Here is a 21,214-nt window from a genome sequence, read left to right on the forward strand (position 1 = left end):
GTGGAATTTAAGACAATAGGCAAATCAGCTTTAGTGCCATCCCAAAAATGACTGAGCTAAAACTGTAAAGCCACATCCCTTCTGAACAGGAACTCAAGCCTCCCTAAATATATGGTTCAACTATTTGTACTTCCTCACTCACTAACATACAGGTTGAGTCATTGTAGATCAATGAGCAAGAGACCCATGCACTCAGTTTGCCTCACTTACAAAAAATGAAAGACGGAAAAGCTTGAATTAATCTAAACCACTGGCAGCTCCTCTAGAGACATTCTAAGCCATTGTTCTTTAGCTCATCTGGCCTAATAGAGACTAGAACCAACCACCTGCAAATTTATGTTAGTCCTACCGCAAAAGGGACAGCCTATCCCGGATTGCTAGACCTTATCCCCTGTGAACTGAATCTCAAGCAAACCTGGACATGTATTGGTCCATTCCACTCACCAATGAGGTGCAATTCGAGTCACTATCACAAAGTAAGCACATTGGTTGAGTCTCAAAACAGGCAGATTTTAGCCATTGGTTGTCAAAGACCTACTGAGGACAATACCAGTACTTTAAGTGGCATTCGGGTGAGCCCATTGCTTATCTTAGGTTGCTTTTTTGTCAATCTCATTTGCTTGCCATTTATCCACTGGCTTTCCTTCCTCTTCTTGTGTTTCTCTCTACCCTGGAGCCCACCTTCTTTACCCTTCTTTTGACGGGTTGACTTGTATCCTTCCACTGTTTACATTCAGGAAGCTACTTTTTTTTTGTTTGTTCAGTATTATGTGGGAGTGGAAGTGTTTTCTTTCCCTTTCCACTGTGCTGCTTCTCCTTTCAAAGTCCTGTCCACGCATATGTCATTATGCTGTAGCAGCTGTTTTTTTTTTTTGTTTTTGACGAGACTGTTTCACTTTGGCACACAAAGATTTTTTTTTTTTTTGCCAATGCAGAACAGGGTTGGCAAAAAGCATTCCAAAGCCAAACAATTTAGTAACACCACTGAAAGACGAGATCTATTGGCTTTGCTAAAGCGCGCTTGTTTCATCATTAAGTCACCTTTAGTTACAAGGGTACACCAAGATGTGGGTGCCATGGGGATTTCTATTGCTCCTCGCACATAATTGCTTTGATTTGAGAGTCTGACTTCTGTAGACCTTTTATACTCCCAGGGACTGGTATTGTTTTATGTTGCATGTGTGTCCCATTTCCACTTTAGAGGTTCTTGTCTAAAACCTGATCCTTGCAAGATGATTGTTTACAGTAATGCTTTAAATCAGTTTCAAAACCACTCCTACCGAGGTGCTTGCGTCCAATTTAGCGTCTTGATAAAAATAAGACATAAACAGGTTTGTATCCTCTTTTAGGGATTTATGAATGCCTATTGACATCAGCTAGTAGTGGGTGGCAAATTGTATCGCTGATCTTATTCCCATTCTTTCCATATATTTTTACAGAGTTAATATACTTACAATCTTCCAAAAATACATTTGCCAACCCAAATGGTTGTGGTACAGACTTTCTCAATGTTCTCTGAAAGAAAACATGTATTATGCAATCTATCTTCTATTAATTTCCTCCTACATTCCATACATAAATAACATAACCTAACATAACATAGCATGCATGACAACATTTTGTAGTAACATTCACACCGACCAACATCACTTTACACTAGTTGATGAGCTGTATATATGTGATACAAGATCGTAATAAAGTTAAGTTCTAATTTAACAGAATTTTGTTTAAATGTCACCCAATGGTATATCCAGGGCAAACACTTGGTAGTAGATATATCCACCTAATTAGCCATGTTAGTTTGTATGCAGTTAATCATATCCATTTTCAGATACTAAAACTTTACTTCTTAAACTTATGTAGTTGCGGCGTTCAAATATCAATTGCTTTGCAAAGTAAATGGATCAGGAAGGTATTGCAAACCCACATGCTGTTCAGAGGAACAGAAAAATGGACATAAAATATTCTCTTTCTTGAGTTCCTGTGCCCTTTTTCCTTCTCCGGGGCTTGAGACAGTTTCAGTCTGATTCATTCCTCACAGTCCCTTGAGGTGGGAAGGCAAATTACGTTTATTGAAAAACAGACTGAAAAAGAAAATTGAGGCTTGGGTACACCTACAGAAGAACAACACGGAGCTCAGGAGCAACCCGCAAAACACAAGAGTGCTGAGGGAAATAAGTCTTCCTTTCCAAAACAACAACTAGGGATTTTGCCTTGCATATATAATGTTCCTGAGAAGAGATTGATTTTTAAATAGGAAAATAAATAAATATGCCTTGTTACCAAGAATGATATGGCTGGCAGTTGCCAAATCACATAAACTTTGCATCTGTTCAGTGCAGTTTTGCAAAGATTTTTGCTCTGACTTTCTCGTGCACAAAAATTTGCATGAACCGGAAAGTGCAATGATTCTATATTTATGCCAGCTGGTTGACGCTAATGTCGTTTTTGATGCACAGATGCAAAGACAGTAAAACGAACTCACTTTTTTTCTTAAAATCTTTTGTTTGAAAATAAGAAAGGTAAATAGTACTTAATTTGTACCTCGGCAAGAGGTCGCTGCAGTTTGCACCACCCATTGCCACTGCCAGCGCTGCCAATGATAGTACTAACACAACTACTGCAATTACAAACCGTTAAATGGGAACCGGTGATAGAGCGCGCAGGTCACCCGACTCTTTATCTTACCAGATTTTCACGCACTTGGGCCCATGACGTGTTTATGACAGTATTTTGTGAATCGGGCGAGTTTTACACACCACCATCAGTAATTCTATGTGTTTTCTTTTAACACTATTACCAAGGAACCTGACTTACCACAGGCACATATTTTCCTGACGGATCAGGAGCTATCAGAGGACAAGTGATAAGATAATCCTAAAATACTTTATACATTCAACAATACTTTGATAATTTCATAATGACCACAGACACCTGAAGGGGTTTAAGGATTTTATATAGTAAGTAAAAATTCAGAGTGACAAGAGTATAAGGCTAATACAGATCAAAACATCAATAATCAGGATTACAACTATAATGTAGCTATGGATGAGGGCAAGCACCATTGAGTGCGAGAGGCAAAACTACTGGGAAAGGGTAACAGGGAACATGCTATTCAATTTTAGGCTTCTATTAGGGTATGTGAGCTTCAAACGCATTAGTCAATGAATTGGCTAAAGGCCTACAAGTGATAAAACTGATCTTAGTCTAACTACTAAATTCAACCCTAGATTCTAAACACCAGTAAATTAGATCACACTAATTAAAGTAAAACAGTTTCAATATGCCCTATAGGAAGGGGAAAAATGGAACATAGCTAATCAAACAGTTTGCATATAAGTCTTTGGAGAGGACAGTGAGAAATACCATGGGCAAGGATGCTTTATTAAAAGAGAAGAAGGAAGGAAAATAGAAAGACGGACACCCACACTTATATTTACCTAGGACGGGAATGAGGACTAACCCTGGCCACGGGTCAGTTTGGGAAAGGCGAGAACAAGGACCCTCAAGGATTTAGGATGCCAGTAGGTGAGCAGGTACAGCTCACGGACAATCAGGACAGTATACCCCTCAGGATTTGGGTCAGGACTGGGCTCACCAAAGGGCACGACCAACACCTGCAGCTTCGGATGCAATGCCTGCGCTACTCCCTCACTGCACGGAATCCGCCAGTAACCCCGATTGGGTTCTTGAATCTCCCAGCAAAGTGCTTCGCCAGCACTTAAGACTATTTCCACCCCTTGGAGTTTGTGGAAATTTCGGACAGAGTGCTCCGCAGCTCTCTGTATCAATCACCTATAGAGTTCGTAGGGTCGGTGACAGGTCAGCTATTCGGACAAGTCGGACAATTTCTCTAGCTAAATCTAGGCTAGTTAGACCCTCTACGGTCCCTAGACCACCCACAAATGTTGCAAGTGACAGGATCCCCAACTTAGGATTGGTCAGGAGAGGTGGTTAGGTCATTGTCACCACCTAAAATTCTGGGTTCCCATGTTTAATATTCATATTTCGTTCCCACCCCTTAACATTCCAGTTCCCAGGGCATGAGAAAGGTGTAAAACAATAGGGTTGTAAAATTGAAGGAGGACCCCACACAGACTTATAGGGGACTGGGGGGAAAAGTGGTTTTTAAAGGAAAAATCGTCCCCACTGGAAATGGACCGATACAAGGTGTCCAATTTCAATGAGTGATTACTCGAGTGGATCTATTTATCTAAGGGACAGCATGCCATCAATTGGACGGGAAAGGCAAAGGTACAAGGCTGTGTCATAGATTTCTCGTGAGAAGTTCAAACTAGACACCCTCAACAAATTATTCTCCAATTATTGCTATTGTATGACGAACAACCAAAATTAAAATTTTAAAAACATACATAAGTTCCAGGAAAGAGAGTTGTTCTCCACACTATACGTTTGATAAAAACTCTGTTACACTTTATTCTGTTACAACAATTTCTCATTATCACAATATTTAAAAACACATGTTATACATTTTATTATAAAAAATGTTATACAATTAAAAACAAAGAATCAAAACAGTCGACGCGGCGTTTCGGTATTTTTGATAGTAGACCTTCTTCAGGACTGATTCTTATTCGTGGTAGATGTCATGTCTCTATTGAGTAATGATGTTTTCTTCCCATGTACACACTAAGGGCTTTGGAATGATAGACCAGTCCCAGGATTTTCTACGCACTTATTCAAGTTACGATGTCCTTTTTGGATGAAGGAATATTCTCAATATTTCTTTGGGTTGTCGTGTGTATTGTTAATTCTTCTACCCATCAAGTTTCTTTCTGCTGTTTCTGTAGCATGAATTTGCAGAGTATTTAACCACCAGGAGGAGCCACCGTTCTATAGGTTGTGGTTGCCTTCTCTTTACCTATTTAATTTAGGTGTCGAGTGCGGTTTCTTTAAAATCATGGATCGCACTATGGTCCGTTTTAAATTCGGTCCGTTCCTCAATCTTTAGGTCGGCCTCCCTGCTCCTTGCTTCCTGGCAGTCAGTCCGTGTGTCCAGCGATCGGTGTATCCCGAAACGTTTCCTTTCGTTTCGGGATACACCGATTGCTGGACACACGGACTGACTGCCAGGAAGCAAGGAGCAGGGAGGCCGACCTAAAGATTGAGGAACGGACCGAATTTAAAACGGACCATAGTGCGATCCATGATTTTAAAGAAACCGCACTCGACACCTAAATTAAATAGGTAAAGAGAAGGCAACCACAACCTATAGAACGGTGGCTCCTCCTGGTGGTTAAATACTCTGCAAATTCATGCTACAGAAACAGCAGAAAGAAACTTGATGGGTAGAAGAATTAACAATACACACGACAACCCAAAGAAATATTGAGAATATTCCTTCATCCAAAAAGCGACATCGTAACTTGAATAAGTGCGTAGAAAATCCTGGGACCGGTCTATCATTCCGAAGCCCTTAGTGTGTACATGGGAAGAAAACATCATTACTCAATAGAGACATGACATCTACCACGAATAAGAATCAGTCCTGAAGAAGGTCTACTATCAAAAATACCGAAACGCCGCGTCGACTGTTTTGATTCTTTGTTTTTAATTGTATAACATTTTTATAATAAAATGTATAACATGTGTTTTTAAATATTGTGATAATGAGAAATTGTTGTAACAGAATAAAGTGTAACAGAGTTTTTACCAAACGTATAGTGTGGAGAACAACTCTCTTTCCTGGAACTTATGTATGTTTTTTAAATGTTAATTTTGGTTGTTCGTCATACAATAGCAATAATTGGAGAATAATTTGTTGAGGGTGTCTAGTTTGAACTTCTCACGAGAAATCTATGACACACCCTTGTACCTTTGCCTTTCCCGCCCAATTGATGGCATGCTGTCCCTTAGATAAATAGATCCACTCGAGTAATCACTCATTGAAATTGGACACCTTGTATCGGTCCATTTCCAGTGGGGACGATTTTTCCTTGTAAAACAATAGGGCACACATAAGAAAATACAATTGTAACAATTTTAGGTACAGCCGAAATCTTCTCTCGGTGCACGAAAGATGTTCCCAGGCACATCTCAACTTCAGAAGCCAGCTGGCTTGGTGTTGCTTCTGCGCAGTTTGAATTCTCCCTCATCACATGATTGGGGTGTAATGGGTTTCAAAGATGGAGCGGCTCCCCACTCCCAGGCCCACAGATACGCGGTACATGAAAAGTAAGCGAAAACAAATCAGAAACACAGAAAAAATGAATACACTGTACACCATGATAAGCTACACTTCACCCCTTACATTATAATAACTATAGCGGTTAGGAGTTATGCAGAAATAGACAGATGTGCAAAGCGGCATTGGCAAGCAGAGAGCGTGTTTAAAGACAAGCGGCCATTTTAGCAATAATGCGCATGAGCGAAAATATCCCTCCAAAACTGCGAGTGGTCACATCACATGGGTATGACCGACGCATGCGCAGACTGGATTTCTGCGAAGCAGCGATTCTGTAGTATGCAAGCCTCATTATGATTAAAAGACACATAGGCAAGCATCTCTAGGACACCCGCTTGTACTGTAAAAGTGCGATATTAATGACAAACGGCATTGGTTAATACTATTACAAGTTAACGAGGTTCTTGATTTTGAGCAAGTCGCTTTACGTGCGAATCCTTGCTCCATCACCGGCATGAATCACTTACTTGGGGGTCCGGATTTATCATGTAGACCAGGATCTCCTGGAGGGCAATGTAGGCCGAGGTATTAGAGCTCTGAAAAAATGTATGGAGTTCTGGGTGACGCTTCCTCTGTCGGTAATGGGGAGAATTGCACTGCTTAAAATGGTGACGCTCCCCAGACTCCTGTACTATTTCCGTACACTGCCGATATGGATCCCAACGAGAATCTTCAGGGAACTGAAGTCGTTGATGGGGGGTTTCATCTGGGGCAGCAGTAGGGGACGCATAGCCCTGGCAACACTGATGAGGCCCAGATCGGAGGGAGGCCTGGCGGTGCCGGACTTTGAACGCTATTATTTGGCGGCCCAACTGCAGGTATTAATGCAGAATGTAGCGAAGGAATATCGGGGTCCGGAGAGTAGTTGGGAAAGGGAATCCCTCGTCATGTGCAAGCCTACATAGTTCTGCAAAAAAAGTTGGATCGGTGGGATTTGACGGGGAAGAACGGACCCTCAGACTTTTCTGGAATAGGATGCAAAGACTAACGGAGAATCCCCACCCATATGCACCGGAGATACCATTGGGCATGCTGACAGCATTGCCGCATGGGGGGGACTGGACCCCGTTGGCGGACTGGGAACAGATGGGGGTTCAGGTGGTGGGAGACCTGTATGTGATTCGGGAGTTGGTGCCTTTCCCGGTGCTGCAGAATGCGTTTGGGCTGCCGGACGGGGACTTCTTGCTGCATGCTGCGGTCACGACTGCCATACAAAAGCACTGAAAAACCAGAAAAATGGAACCAGTGGAAAACCTTGCTTGCCAATATGTAGTGATGGCGGCGAGGATGGTTAAGGCGGTGACCTGCATCCAATCCCGGCTGCTCCGTGAAAGCATGCGTCCTCTGGATGCCCTTAAAGCGAAATGGGAGGAAAATATAGGTTGGCAGATTCCGGATACCGGTGGGCCCAAATCCTTAAGCGGGCATGGAAATGCATGAGAAAGGCGCGTTTCCAGTTCACCCAGTACTGTGTGTTACATTGGGCCTATCTGACACCGGGGAAGGTTCGGAGATACTTCCAGGTCCAGGATGCAGCGTGCCCGAGATGTTTGGAAGGGGATGCTGAGCTAGAGCATATGCTTTGGCTTTGCCCACACATGGGGGGATACTGGGAGGAAGTAGGGGAGCTGCTGACCATGATCACAGATAGATAAATGGAGTATGACATGGCCGCCTGCTTGCTGCACTGTGTCCCACATACGACTAAGACCAAGGTAACCAGCAAATTTATTGACTTAGGGCTTTTGCTGGCGAAACGTGAAATAACATGGCATTGGAAAGCGAAGGAGGGCCCGTCCTTTGAGAGATGGAGATGGGAGTTCTGTAAGAGAGCCAGCTGCGAGAGTGTGGTGTGGTTCCGACAGGCTACACGCTCCGGTAATGAGAAAGCTCTGGAAGTAGCTCGGTCATGGGAGGCCTTGGTCCTAAGCATGGGCGGAAAATCCGTTTCGCTCGCGGATTTTGCGGATTTTCGGTAAATTCGCAATCCGCGAGATTCGCGAATCTCCCGCAAAATCCGCAAATCCGCGAGCAGCGGATTTTATGGCTTGCTCGCACTGTTCGCGTGAGTTCGCGGCTTCCCAGTACAACTTCGCGCCCCGCGAATAAGCGCTAAATTGCAGAAATACGATCTTAGCAAAACTGAAACTACTTACCAGGTTCAAAAGTTCAGGCTCATCATTAGTAGCCATTTCCTGTAGTGCTTCTTGAGGGGCCCCTCCAGAGTTCAGTTGCCAGTTGCAACTATTATGTGACCCTGCTCTGAACCTCAGAATAGTTATACATATGCCACAAAGGTCCTGAATTCCAGCTAAGGGAGACAAGCAGGAGCCAGGCTGGAAGTTCAAATCCATTAATCAGCCCCTAATTCATTATTGTCAGTTGGGGCAGGGCAGGTGTTGTAACTAATTTTGCAACAATGAAAGCACTTAGCAAGTGCAAAAGATCACTAATCAGGAAGCACTAAGGAAGCAGGTGCCAGCTAAAAAAATATTCTTTGACACATTAATCAGCCCCAAATTAATTCAGGTCACTTGAGGCAGGGAAGGTGTGCTTTGCTTTGCCACAATAATGTAAAACTGGACAACCAGAGGGTGCTGTGATGAAACAGAGGGTGGCATGGGTGGGCCAGAGGGTGGCATGAGTAGTCAGAGAGTGGCAGTGGTGACAGAGAGTGGCAGTGATGAAGAAGAGTGTCCCAAACAGGCCGGACACGTAGAAACAACAAGTTCGCAAAACTTACGACCCGACAGGTAAGTTCGCGTTTTGCGAAATTGTACAAAACCCTCGCGAACTAGCAGAAACACGCGCGAACACAAAAAAAAATCCGCAAATTTGCGAGAATTCGCGGATTTTGCGAATTGCGAGTTCGCAAATCCGCAAAATTGGCGAACGCGAGATTCGCAACTTTCGCCCATGCTTACTTGGTCCAATCCTTGAGGGACAGCCAGCTGACAGAGGAGGGGGAGTAGGTTTCGCATCCACGTAATGGTTACAGATATAGCGTAGTTTTGCTGACCCAGCGATCACTCAGTTGAGGTACACCAAGCGAAGCAGTAAGCGCCCACACCACCACACATGTCCGGGGGGTGGGCACCGGGGGGGAGGTGGGAGCTGGAGAATACGACGGAGAAGTATTGTTAATGTTGGCTCCAGGGTTAGTTCTAGTTTGTTTAATGGGATTTTGGAGGGAGAAAAAAAAGCGGATGCAGGAATCCTTCTGTTAGCCAAACAAGGTTTTATTACTGTGAAACATGCACGCATGCTTAGATTTTGGAAATTGCCGCCCGACCCTCGGGTTGTGGGCTAAATGGCTGTGTATTTTGACTAGCACTGTTTCGCAGACGTAAAACGCTGATTACAAAGTTGTTGACTGGCTTAAATGTGTAACAATATATCTGCAATAAAAATACATTTTCAGAACTAACATGCCTAAAAGTGGAGACAGTGGCCACCCTGTCACTAACTTTATGAATTCTCCTTGCCAGTCCTGAACCATGCTTTATATGTTGAATAGCATGATCCAGTCTATTTATGAAGGACCAATGCCTCAAATAGATATTCCCATTCAACTAAATCAAAAGCTTTTTCAGTATCTAACAAGGTAGATATGTACCCCTTCCTGTGTAACTTAAGAGAATATTGTATGCGGACCAGTTGTCTCCTGTTATTAATTATTTATGATCCTGTGGTTTCTGATCCAGGTGTAACAATAAAATGACTGAGAAGACTGGTTGCATCATCTTACTAAGTAATTTTGTATCAACATTGAGGATCATCTGTGATTCATAACGCCTATATACTACCAGATGGAGATTTACTAATTTAGGGGCATATTTACAAGGAATTGGTGTAGGATAGCTTCACAAATCGTTTTGCATTGTTGCCCCATACCAATTTGAAAGGACAGGAATGCACAGTATTTACACAATATGGGGCATTCCTCTCCTTTCAGTCAGCGCTGGTGCACATTTTACAGGTGTGCACCAACTCAGGCACCCTTGCACCATTGTACATGGGTGTCTGTGTTGGCACAATTTTTTTGTGCAGGTAGGGGCACCTTCCTGCACAAAAAACAATCCTGAGAGACGTTTTCCTCATTCTATGTGTGAATGCAGCACACATGGAAAGCGGAAAAACGAGGAGAATTGTAATCATTTCTTCTCATTACACCTGCTCTAGGGAGGCACAAGGTTGTGGCGCTGCCACAGGTTAACCTGATGTTGTAAATCTGGAGCAGCATCAAATTCCATGGGTGCCGAGTGGGAACACCAACAGCAACACCCATGGAACGTCCCTTCCATACAGAGTAGGCATTCCCTTACCCCAGATATACAAGTTCATGAAAAGCTACCCAGTGTGGCTTTCTGTGTCCTTGTAGGTATGGCTAAGCCCTCTGCACCACTGGTACATCCCACAAATAGGCTTCTAAATATGCTCCTTAGTGTGTAACGCAGTATAGCAACCATAGCAACAGTTAACTGCCTCTTCCCCAGTTCAAGCTCTCTTTCAGGCTGCCTACCAGAATGTCCAGAATAATGCTATGTGGTATCAAGCATACATTGTGTTCTGAAGGGTACCCTTCCATCACAAAATACCATGCTTAGACTTAACCGCATCCACTCGGTGCAGATTTCCGCGGTGCGCTGAAGATTTTAAAAACATGCGGTTCATGACGGGCTCAGCTCGTCATGAGCGAACAAGAGGTGTACCTCATGACGAGCTGAGCTCGTCGTGAGCGTCGAAGGGGTTAAAGTAAAACTTTTCTCACTTTGGGTGTGTGCCGTAGAGTGTGGAAAGATAGGAGAAATAAAACAAGTGCTCCTTGTTAGAACCTGTCTGGAGGAGTCATGTTAGATGCAATGCTCAGGCTTCCAGTGTTAATAGATATGGTGTTGCATCAGAATCTTTGGTGGCAGCATTAGATCACCTATGTACCACGCATGGGACACCACCCTTGCCACAAAGTAGCGCAAAGCACTAACTGAGTTATTTGTAGGGATACTTTTGTATCCCAGAGACAACCCTTACCCAGCTCCTCAAGACACACATCATGTGATCTGTCAAGTGACTATCTCCAAGACCACCCGATAAAGCATCCAACCCCTGGGGGCAGATTTTCGAGATTGTCACACAGTGCAGTACAGCACAGCAAGTAATCTTGCTGCGCTCCACTGAGTGACAGGGAAAGGGAAGGGATGCATAACAATTCAAAGAATATGGTGCATCCCTGCCTTTTCCCCATGCAGTGGCTGCCTTTAGAAAGCCTAGAACCAATGTAAGCACCCTTGCACCATGGTGCAAGGTTACTTACACATTGCATGCAAGATTGTCTTTGTGCAGGAAGGGTCAACTTCCTGCACAAAACAATCCAGAGAGTCACATTTCTCTATGTCTGTTGCAGAATGCAGCATACATAGAAAGAGGAAGTAATGAGGAGAAATTAATATGTTTCTCCTTGTTACGCCTCTTCTGGGAAGTTAGATCATTTTGGAGCATTCCCAGGTTTGTACAACAGAAAGGGAACTCGCACAGCTGGTGTGATCCAAGTAAAGGTATTTTTAAGGGTTGTAGTGTGCAGCTGGGGAAACACTGTCTGGCCATGCAGTGTAAAACGTGAACGTAGAAAAATGGCTCTCCCACCTACGGAGGGAACACCCCTGCGCACAACTGAGGGGGACCAAGCGGTCTAATTCAATAAATCCCAAGTTCAATAACTCATGTTCACAGTGAAAGTATTTTCATTCTTCCAGATTTAATGAGCTATCGTGTTTTCTGATACATTCCAAAGTATGTTGTATATCAAATCTTGTAATCCAAAACAACGTGCATGATTCTAGGTGTGTTGATTATCACACAACCCAATGCATTTCGGGCGGAGCCCATCGTCAGGGGAATACTCTACAACAAAAACAGAATGGCTAGCTATAATCACGGGGTAAAACAATGACTGGTAACATAAATAAACTAAGTGCATGCAGCGTATTGAAAAAATGAATAATGGAAAATGACTGAGTGAAAAGCACTAAAGAACGTGCGGGGCCAAGCAGGTAAGTGTGCATAGTTACTCAAATGAATAGGAACGACATGCGTGGAACTGAAGTAACAAGGTAAAAAACAATGTCCATGCCCATAGCGCAAAACGACCTTCACCAAGAAACTGACATGATATAAAGCGAAGATACACCGTGTCTCACCGAAGCGGGTTGCCCCGTGCTACTCAGAATAAAAAGAGTCTAACCAAAGGTGAGTGCGTGTCCCAAGGCGGGGTACTTACTTGTGTGATAATTATGTTCGGACTCCGCGGAGTTCCGAGAAAGGTAACAAACCGGCGGGGAACGGAGAAGAATCAAGTAGCGGGTACTGGATAGTGAAGGAGGACTAAACGACCCAGAGAGACTAAAAGTGAGGAAAAAGTGGGCGCCATGTTATAAGGGATAAACAATACGAACACAGAGTCTGGAAAGACGAAGCAGGTCACAAGAAAACATGGAACAAAACATACGTTTAGATATGCAGCTTGTGATAAATCAGCAAAAGAGTTATAGGTAACACAAAAATTCAATACGATCATTAAGCCCCAAGGGCGCCATTGTGGATAGAAAACGAATCCAAAAGTTCTCCCTCTTGAGTAAGAGGATCTTATTGTTCAAGGTGATGGGTACTTGTTCCAAAATCTGATATTTTAATTGGGCCACTGAGTGTCTGTTTTCCAAAAAATGGGTGGCTACCGTGGATTTTAGATTTCCAGTGCGAATATTGGACTTGTGTTCTAAGATCAAAAACAGAATGGCTAGCTATAATCACGGGGTAAAACAATGACTGGTAACATAAATAAACTAAGTGCATGCAGCGTATTGAAAAAATGAATAATGGAAAATGACTGAGTGAAAAGCACTAAAGAACGTGCGGGGCCAAGCAGGTAAGTGTGCATAGTTACTCAAATGAATAGGAACGACATGCGTGGAACTGAAGTAACAAGGTAAAAAACAATGTCCATGCCCATAGCGCAAAACGACCTTCACCAAGAAACTGACATGATATAAAGCGAAGATACACCGTGTCTCACCGAAGCGGGTTGCCCCGTGCTACTCAGAATAAAAAGAGTCTAACCAAAGGTGAGTGCGTGTCCCAAGGCGGGGTACTTACTTGTGTGATAATTATGTTCGGACTCCGCGGAGTTCCGAGAAAGGTAACAAACCGGCGGGGAACGGAGATATATATATAATAATTGTATACTGGGGAACCAAATCCATCATCCCATGAAAGGCAATTCCATAAAATTGAGAGTCAACGCCACATGTAACAGTAAAAATGTCATATACGTGTTGAAATGCCCATGTGGCAAATGCTACGTTGGACATACGGAAAGAAAGATCCGCACTAGGATCTTAGAACACAAGTCTAATATTCGCACTGGAAATCTAAAATCCACGGTAGCCACCCATTTTTTGGAAAACAGACACTCAGTGGCCCAATTAAAATATCAGATTTTGGAACAAGTACCCATCACCTTGAACAATAAGATCCTCTTACTCAAGAGGGAGAACTTTTGGATTCGTTTTCTATCCACAATGGCGCCCTTGGGGCTTAATGATCGTATTGAATTTTTGTGTTACCTATAACTCTTTTGCTGATTTATCACAAGCTGCATATCTAAACTTATGTTTTGTTCCATGTTTTCTTGTGACCTGCTTCGTCTTTCCAGACTCTGTGTTCGTATTGTTTATCCCTTATAACATGGCGCCCACTTTTTCCTCACTTTTAGTCTCTCTGGGTCGTTTAGTCCTTCTTCACTATCCAGTACCCGCTACTTGATTCTTCTCCGTTCCCCGCCGGTTTGTTACCTTTCTCGGAACTCCGCGGAGTCCGAACATAATTATCACACAAGTAAGTACCCCGCCTTGGGACACGCACTCACCTTTGGTTAGACTCTTTTTATTCTGAGTAGCACGGGGCAACCCGCTTCGGTGAGACACGGTGTATCTTCGCTTTATATCATGTCAGTTTCTTGGTGAAGGTCGTTTTGCGCTATGGGCATGGACATTGTTTTTTACCTTGTTACTTCAGTTCCACGCATGTCGTTCCTATTCATTTGAGTAACTATGCACACTTACCTGCTTGGCCCCGCACGTTCTTTAGTGCTTTTCACTCAGTCATTTTCCATTATTCATTTTTTCAATACGCTGCATGCACTTAGTTTATTTATGTTACCAGTCATTGTTTTACCCCGTGATTATAGCTAGCCATTCTGTTTTTGTTGTAGAGTATTCCCCTGACGATGGGCTCCGCCCGAAATGCATTGGGTTGTGTGATAATCAACACACCTAGAATCATGCACGTTGTTTTGGATTACAAGATTTGATATACAACATACTTTGGAATGTATCAGAAAACAAGATAGCTCATTAAATCTGGAAGAATGAAAATACTTTCACTGTGAACATGAGTTATTGAACTTGGGATTTATTGAATTAGACCGCTTGGTCCCCCTCAGTTGTGCGCAGGGGTGTTCCCTCCCTAGGTGGGAGAGCCATTTTTCTGCATTCCCAGGTTTACCAGTTCTAGTAAATCTGGGAATGCATCAAACACCATAGCAATTGCATGGGAACACCCATCCAATACCTTTAGGAATGCCTCCCTCATGCAGAGTTAGGCAACACATTGATTTGTGCTGCATTGCTTTACCCCAGATTTATGGAGCCCCTCAGGATGACACAAAGAGGTCTTGCGTGGCTTCATAAATAGCATTTAAGGTTTGCAGCAGGCATGAACCACAAAGCATTTGGTGATTCTGAATTGCTGATGGCAGCCACTGAGAGAGAATTTGTGGGTGCTCCTGCAGGTGTCATCCTGACTGTATACCCATCTGCCTTCAAGTTGTTTGCAGTTGTATTTGGTGAGCCTGAGCTCCTCTGTGTTCCAGCTTGCTTGCGGTCTGGTTCTAGTGGCTTTTTTGGCTTTGAGAGGTGCCAAGGTATCTGTGCAGGCAATGATCTAGGCTTTGAAGACGTAGATAGATTGGGGAACATTGTCTTTGTGTCATGTCTGGTGGTGTAGGGTTTCAGAGATTAGGATGTTTGAGATTCAGTGATGGTGTTTCTCCAGTGGTATGGCATGGCTGTACTATAGTTGAATGGGTGTTGTCAGGCCAGGTGATTTGTGTGGGCTTCTCTACTGTGAGTTTTCTGAAGCTGGTGAAGATGGGGTTCAGTGGTTGTCTGGAGGCATGTGTGGGGGTTCCGTTCACTGTGAGAGTCCGAGCTTGGACATGTCCTCGAGGATGTTGGCTGTGTTGATCGGTGAGGTCATCCAGTTGGTAGTTGACGTCACTGAAGAGGATAAAGGCATTGAGTCGAAGATCAGGAGGTTGCACTATTTGTGATGGTGTCATTGTAGGTGGTGCATGGCAATAGACAGCAGTGTCACTCAGGATATAGTTCACGATGAGGTGTTTGAAGGTCAAGTGTTCCATGTTGCTGGAGGTGCTTTCCAAGGTGGTGGAGCATTGGATGGATTCTTTCAGGATGATAGTGATTCCGCTAGTCTATTTGTCTTGTCTTGAAATCCTGTATCCTGAAGGATTAGCGTGACAATAATGTGAGCAGATGATGGAGTCAAACAGGTTTCAGTCAGTAAGAGCAGTTGTAGTGAGCAGTCATGTAACACATCTTGGCACTGAACAACATACCCAACTCAATGGTACTCATTTTATTGACCACAGAAGGATGAAAGTGCACCGGGCAGGAGGTCTGACACAGGCCCCTACAGTGGATGCATTAATCCACTAAGCCACCAGACTCAGTAGTTTAGTGACTACATGAAGCCCCATCAACCTCAAGTGACAGTGCTCCATTTGGCATCACCACAATGTGAACAGATGGAGTGTTCTCATGTGCTGCAGTCCCGGAGGCAGGAAAACACTGCCATAGCAAAGGACTTCCACCTGTCTGGAGACTGTGACTGCTAAAAACTAGTGACAATTGCAAAGGTCTGTTGTGCTGTTCTGCATCAATCAATAAAGGCCTGAGAGGTAAGTCTGCTGTCCTCAGACCCATGCCTACTGGCGGAGGCATGGACTGTGCGACTCTGAATGGTGCACCACTAACTCCTGTGCTGTTCTCCATCTCAGCGAACAGGCAGCAAGAGGCCTAAAACTAGAAACTGAGAGATTGTGTGCTGAACCCCCAGAGATGAGTACAGTATATAATTTTGCTGTGAAATGAAAGTACTTCTCTTTTTAATAAGACAGGCTCTGGACTGGATAGTGAATCAATATGTCTGCTTTTTGACTACTTGAGTACTGCGTCTCTAGTTCTACACTACTTCCCTAAGAAGATTTTGGCAGCTGACCCTCACTACCATGAGAGTTCAGTGCGAAAAAAGATGTGATTGGCCCAGTTTGCTGATGAATTGTGTGAAGAACTACAGTACACCAAAGGCAGATGACCGAACCACCAGACTCGTGGCCCAGTAACCCCTGCTTGCCCTGTGACCTTCAATTAGCAAGTCTTACACATCCACATGTGCAAACCAGCAAACTCTAATAATTCAGGGAAAATGCCATGCCACTCATAACATGACAAAAAGAACAATTGATGGACAGAATGCAGAACAATGTCATACATTCACCCCAGTTCAAAGATCTAGGCCTAAAACCATTGTTTTTTTGCTCCCCATGCCATTCCAGTTTAAACCCAGCCATATGCAAATCAGTCTTGACCCTGCGCCCAATGGGAACAGTCAAGACCACCTGCCAGGTCAGGTCCTCCCTGGACTGGAAACAAGCATCCTAGGACTGGTTTCAGGCTTTCAGCCCTCATCAGCCAGGATATCTTGACTCCATTGGCATGGAGAGCACAGGATCCACATCTAAGCATACCCATCCCACTAGGGTTGAGGAACAGGATCAAGAATTATTTGCATATAGCTGGGCCCTAACTGGGGTGGCGTGGTGAGCAAAAGAACAATGGATTAAACTCAGATCTTTGTAACTGGGGGTGAATGTTTGCATTGTTCAGCATTCCGTCCATCATTTGTTCCATTTGTCACCCTAAGTGGAAAGGGTATGCCCAGATGTGGGTCCCATGCTCACTGCACCACTAGATTCAAGCTAGCCTGGCTGATGAAGGGTGATGCCCTGAAACCACTCCCAGGATGCTTGTTTCTGGTCCAGGGAGGACCTGGCTTGGCAGTTTGGGCCAGACTGTTCCCATGAGGAACAGGGTCAAGACTGATTTCCATATATGGGTCCAAACTGGTGTGGCGTGGTGAGCAAAAGAATGATGGATTAAACCCAGATCTTTGTGACAGGGTGTGAATATTTGCATTGTTCAGCATTCCGTCCATCATTTGTTCCTTATGCACTCATAAAATGACAGCACAACTGAAGAGTACAGTGTACAACAGACAAGAGCACCTGTGGCATTGAGAGCTCACTGAAGCACCAAGAAAAATACAAACACGTGCAGGAAGCCTAAATATCTGAAACAAAAAGCAATGTAGTGAAAGGGAAATCATGGTGAAATAGGATGACAGGAATAACATACTATAAAGAACGCATTTCAATCTATCACAGAACAGTAGTAATCACAAAAAATTGCATACTGAGAGAATAAACTAAGTACTGTGAAAAACATTGTTGAGGTCTGAGTCCATCGTCTTGCAAAATTACCATAATACCTTTGCCTTAGCTTCTTCTCAAGAACTATGTGGTGAAATTACCTCCCATTTAAGAAATAAGGTCTTCATAATAAGAAATACCAAGGGCCAGATGTAGCTCGCCAATTACCGGCCGGTAACAGCCGATTTTGGCCGTTACCGACCGGTATTTGGGATTTGGCATGTAGGGGGCATTTTATTTACAGAATCAGTATATTTACCGATTCGGTAAATTTACAGAATCGGTAAAATACCGAATTGGTAAATTTACCGATTCTGTAAATCAAGATGTAGGTGGCACTGTAATCAGTGCTACAGGCCCTTACCGAATCATTATTTACCATGGAATACTATTCCATGGTAAATAACGAATTCCAGTGTACATGCACATCTGTGCATGTACACCTGTGCCATGAGGCACACAGACATGCCCTAAGGGCATGTCTGTGTGTCACATGGCAAACAAGCCAGAAACAGGGGTGCAACAGGGTGTTAAAGTGACACCCTGTCACCCTTGCAAATTCAGTAATTTTACAGATTCTGTAATTACAGAATCGGTATTTGCCATTGATTCCTATGGGATTCAAGGCCCATAGAAATCAATGGCAAATACCGATTCTGTAATTACAGAATTGGTAAAATTACAGAATCTTACAGATTCTGTATTTTTACCGAATATTTTACCTACATAGCAATTACCGAATAATGAATACCGAATCGGTAAAGTTCGGTATTTACCATTCGGTAATTTGCTATTACCTACATCTAATGTTACACCATGTTAGGTCAAAAGAGCCTACTTACCGTACTACCACCTTTTGATTTCAAATCTAGCAACAAAGAGCACATGATCACCTTGTTTAAAGAAAGACCTACAGATCTTCCCCATGGCCATATTCCAAGATCTCTGCTACTTAGGTTTTCCATAGTCTTTTATTTTGTGGGAAACAATCACACTATTAATAGCAAAATCCAACTTAGTTCCAAAAGTCCCCAATAATTATTGCCCAATACCATGTTATCTCTCATTGAGAAGATCATATAGAACCCAGTAGGATCACCATTGCAAGTATACTGAAAACAATACCAGTTAGTAAACACCTCTCAATGTGGTTTCCACCCAGCGCTTGGACAGCATTACTGAGTATCAGTGAAATTTTCAGTACGATAACAGACAGAGACTGTTGGACTCCGCCTATTTGTTTATCTGCAGTAGCTGAATGGAAAACATCAGCAAAAGAAAGCTTTTCCGCGTTGCATTATTTTTGTCCTCATTGAAGGGCAGACTTATAATTTCATTTCCAGGTAAAGCAGGAAAATATACAGGAAGCACTTTTATTTTGGCAGGAGCATCTTATCGGTGAGGTGCTGCACACTATAAAATGTGTGCAGCACCAGTAGTGACTATTACAGAAATAAGGACGTGATAGGAACTTGCTGAAAGTATGGACAGTCACCAATGAAGCTAAAGAGATTGCCTCAGATCTGTAAAATGTTTTTGTCTGGCACAGAAGACACAGTTAAAACCAAAGTGGCACATTTATGAGAAGCTTTTATTGCGCTTGCAGCACGCAACATGATACATGTGTGACGCAAACCTCTATGTCAGATTTTTAAAGCCATGCAAAGCCACTTTGCATGGCTCCGAATGAATAAAAAAATCTAGAGTAGCGCAACGCAGCGCAATTTACTGTGTTGCACTACTCTGCCCTGGAAAGGCGTTGCATGGATGTTCCCATGCAATTCCCACTGTTTTTGATGCTTTACCAGATTTGCCAGTACTGGTAAACCTGGGAAATTACCAAAACTTTATGCCTTTCCAGGGGAGGTATGACAGAAGAAATATTTCTATTTCTCTTTGTTCTGTCCTCTTTCTCTGTGTGTTGCATATTGCAGCCCACATAGAAAGAGCAATTTATCTTTCCGGATTGTTTTTGTGCCGTAAGGTGCTCCTTCCTGCACAAAAACAATATTGCCAACAACACAGACTTGAAGCATGGTGCAAGGGTGCCTACGTTCATGCTGTACTGCCAAAAAGGCACCAACGCAGGGGAAAGGACAGGAATGCACTGTATTGACTTAAATACAACCCTTCCTGCTCTTTACCTGTCATCCAGTGCAGGGCAAAAAGTTGACTTGATGCGCTAAACTGCATGACTTTCCCATAAATTAGCCCCAAGTTGAGGTGCAAAACAATTCACCTAAAATTTCCCTAACAAAATTAATAATTTACTGTTCGCCATCTATATTTCTAGCTTTGAATACTTCTTTGGGCATGGACTTTTTAAAGGCACATTGCATTGCAAATTAAATAATTTGATTTTGCTAAATCATTAAGTGTGCTACGCTTGTGAATGCACAGCCTTCTTGCAAATAATCTGGTTTAGGTTCATTGAATGCTACTGTCATCGCCCATCATCAGACCAATAAACATTTTACGATATTTAAGAGCGTAAGATATTTATTTTGCAACATCAAAGCATTTTACATGTGGAGAAAAAGCGTTAAAGTTTGTCACCTAACAGAAAAACATCCTATGGTGTTGCATACTGGGAACACCTCCCTTCCTCTCCTTGAACATTTACCTCTGAAGTACGCATAGCATTTTCGAATAGTAAATAGTTAAAGATTTTGAAGCAATGCAGTTCTGAAAAAGTAAACTTGCATGCCCTACGTAATTCATGGTTATTCCTCTTAGTCAAAAGCCAGCATTTTTGTCTGCTAAACTAGTCTTCAGACTGCTTCCAGTGAGAGGCAGAAATCAGCACAACACTCCAGCCCCACTGGCTCTCCTCCCCCACTACTACAACCCCGTGCTGCAGGTGAGCCCCGGGAATGCTCACTCTGTAAAGACGCTGGTGCCAGGGTGTGAACAGGTCTGAATGGAGCGAGAGCGTCAAGCGCTCGGCCCTTTGTTATGCTGAACTTGAGTCCGAGCGCATTCGCACCTGACCCTGGGCCATCCCCATGACAACAGAGGCCGAGGAGAGGCTCCCAACTTGCATATGACAGGTGAGCTTGGAGGGCTGGTGCAATGAATAGGTGCCTGCATATTTCAGGTTCGGAGACTTATCCGAGAATGAAGAGTGGGAACCTACATTCCTGGGCGTTTCATTAGCCTAAAAGCTTGACTTGGAAACCCAATGAAAAATTCTTCAAGCTTTTACAGGACACTTTCAAGAATATGATGAAATTCACATAGACAATTATTTGAATATCGAAGTGAAAGAAACATTTTAAATTCCCTAAACCGTTCTTTAAAAACAAATCTATTTCTACTCCTGCACTAACACGGCAGTATTTTTTAAATGCACAATATTTACAGTACTTTGTATGTGTTGAAACTGT

This window comes from Lissotriton vulgaris, chromosome 3_1 (assembly GCF_964263255.1).
Source record: "Lissotriton vulgaris chromosome 3_1, aLisVul1.2, whole genome shotgun sequence".
Classification (NCBI taxonomy): domain Eukaryota; kingdom Metazoa; phylum Chordata; class Amphibia; order Caudata; family Salamandridae; genus Lissotriton; species Lissotriton vulgaris.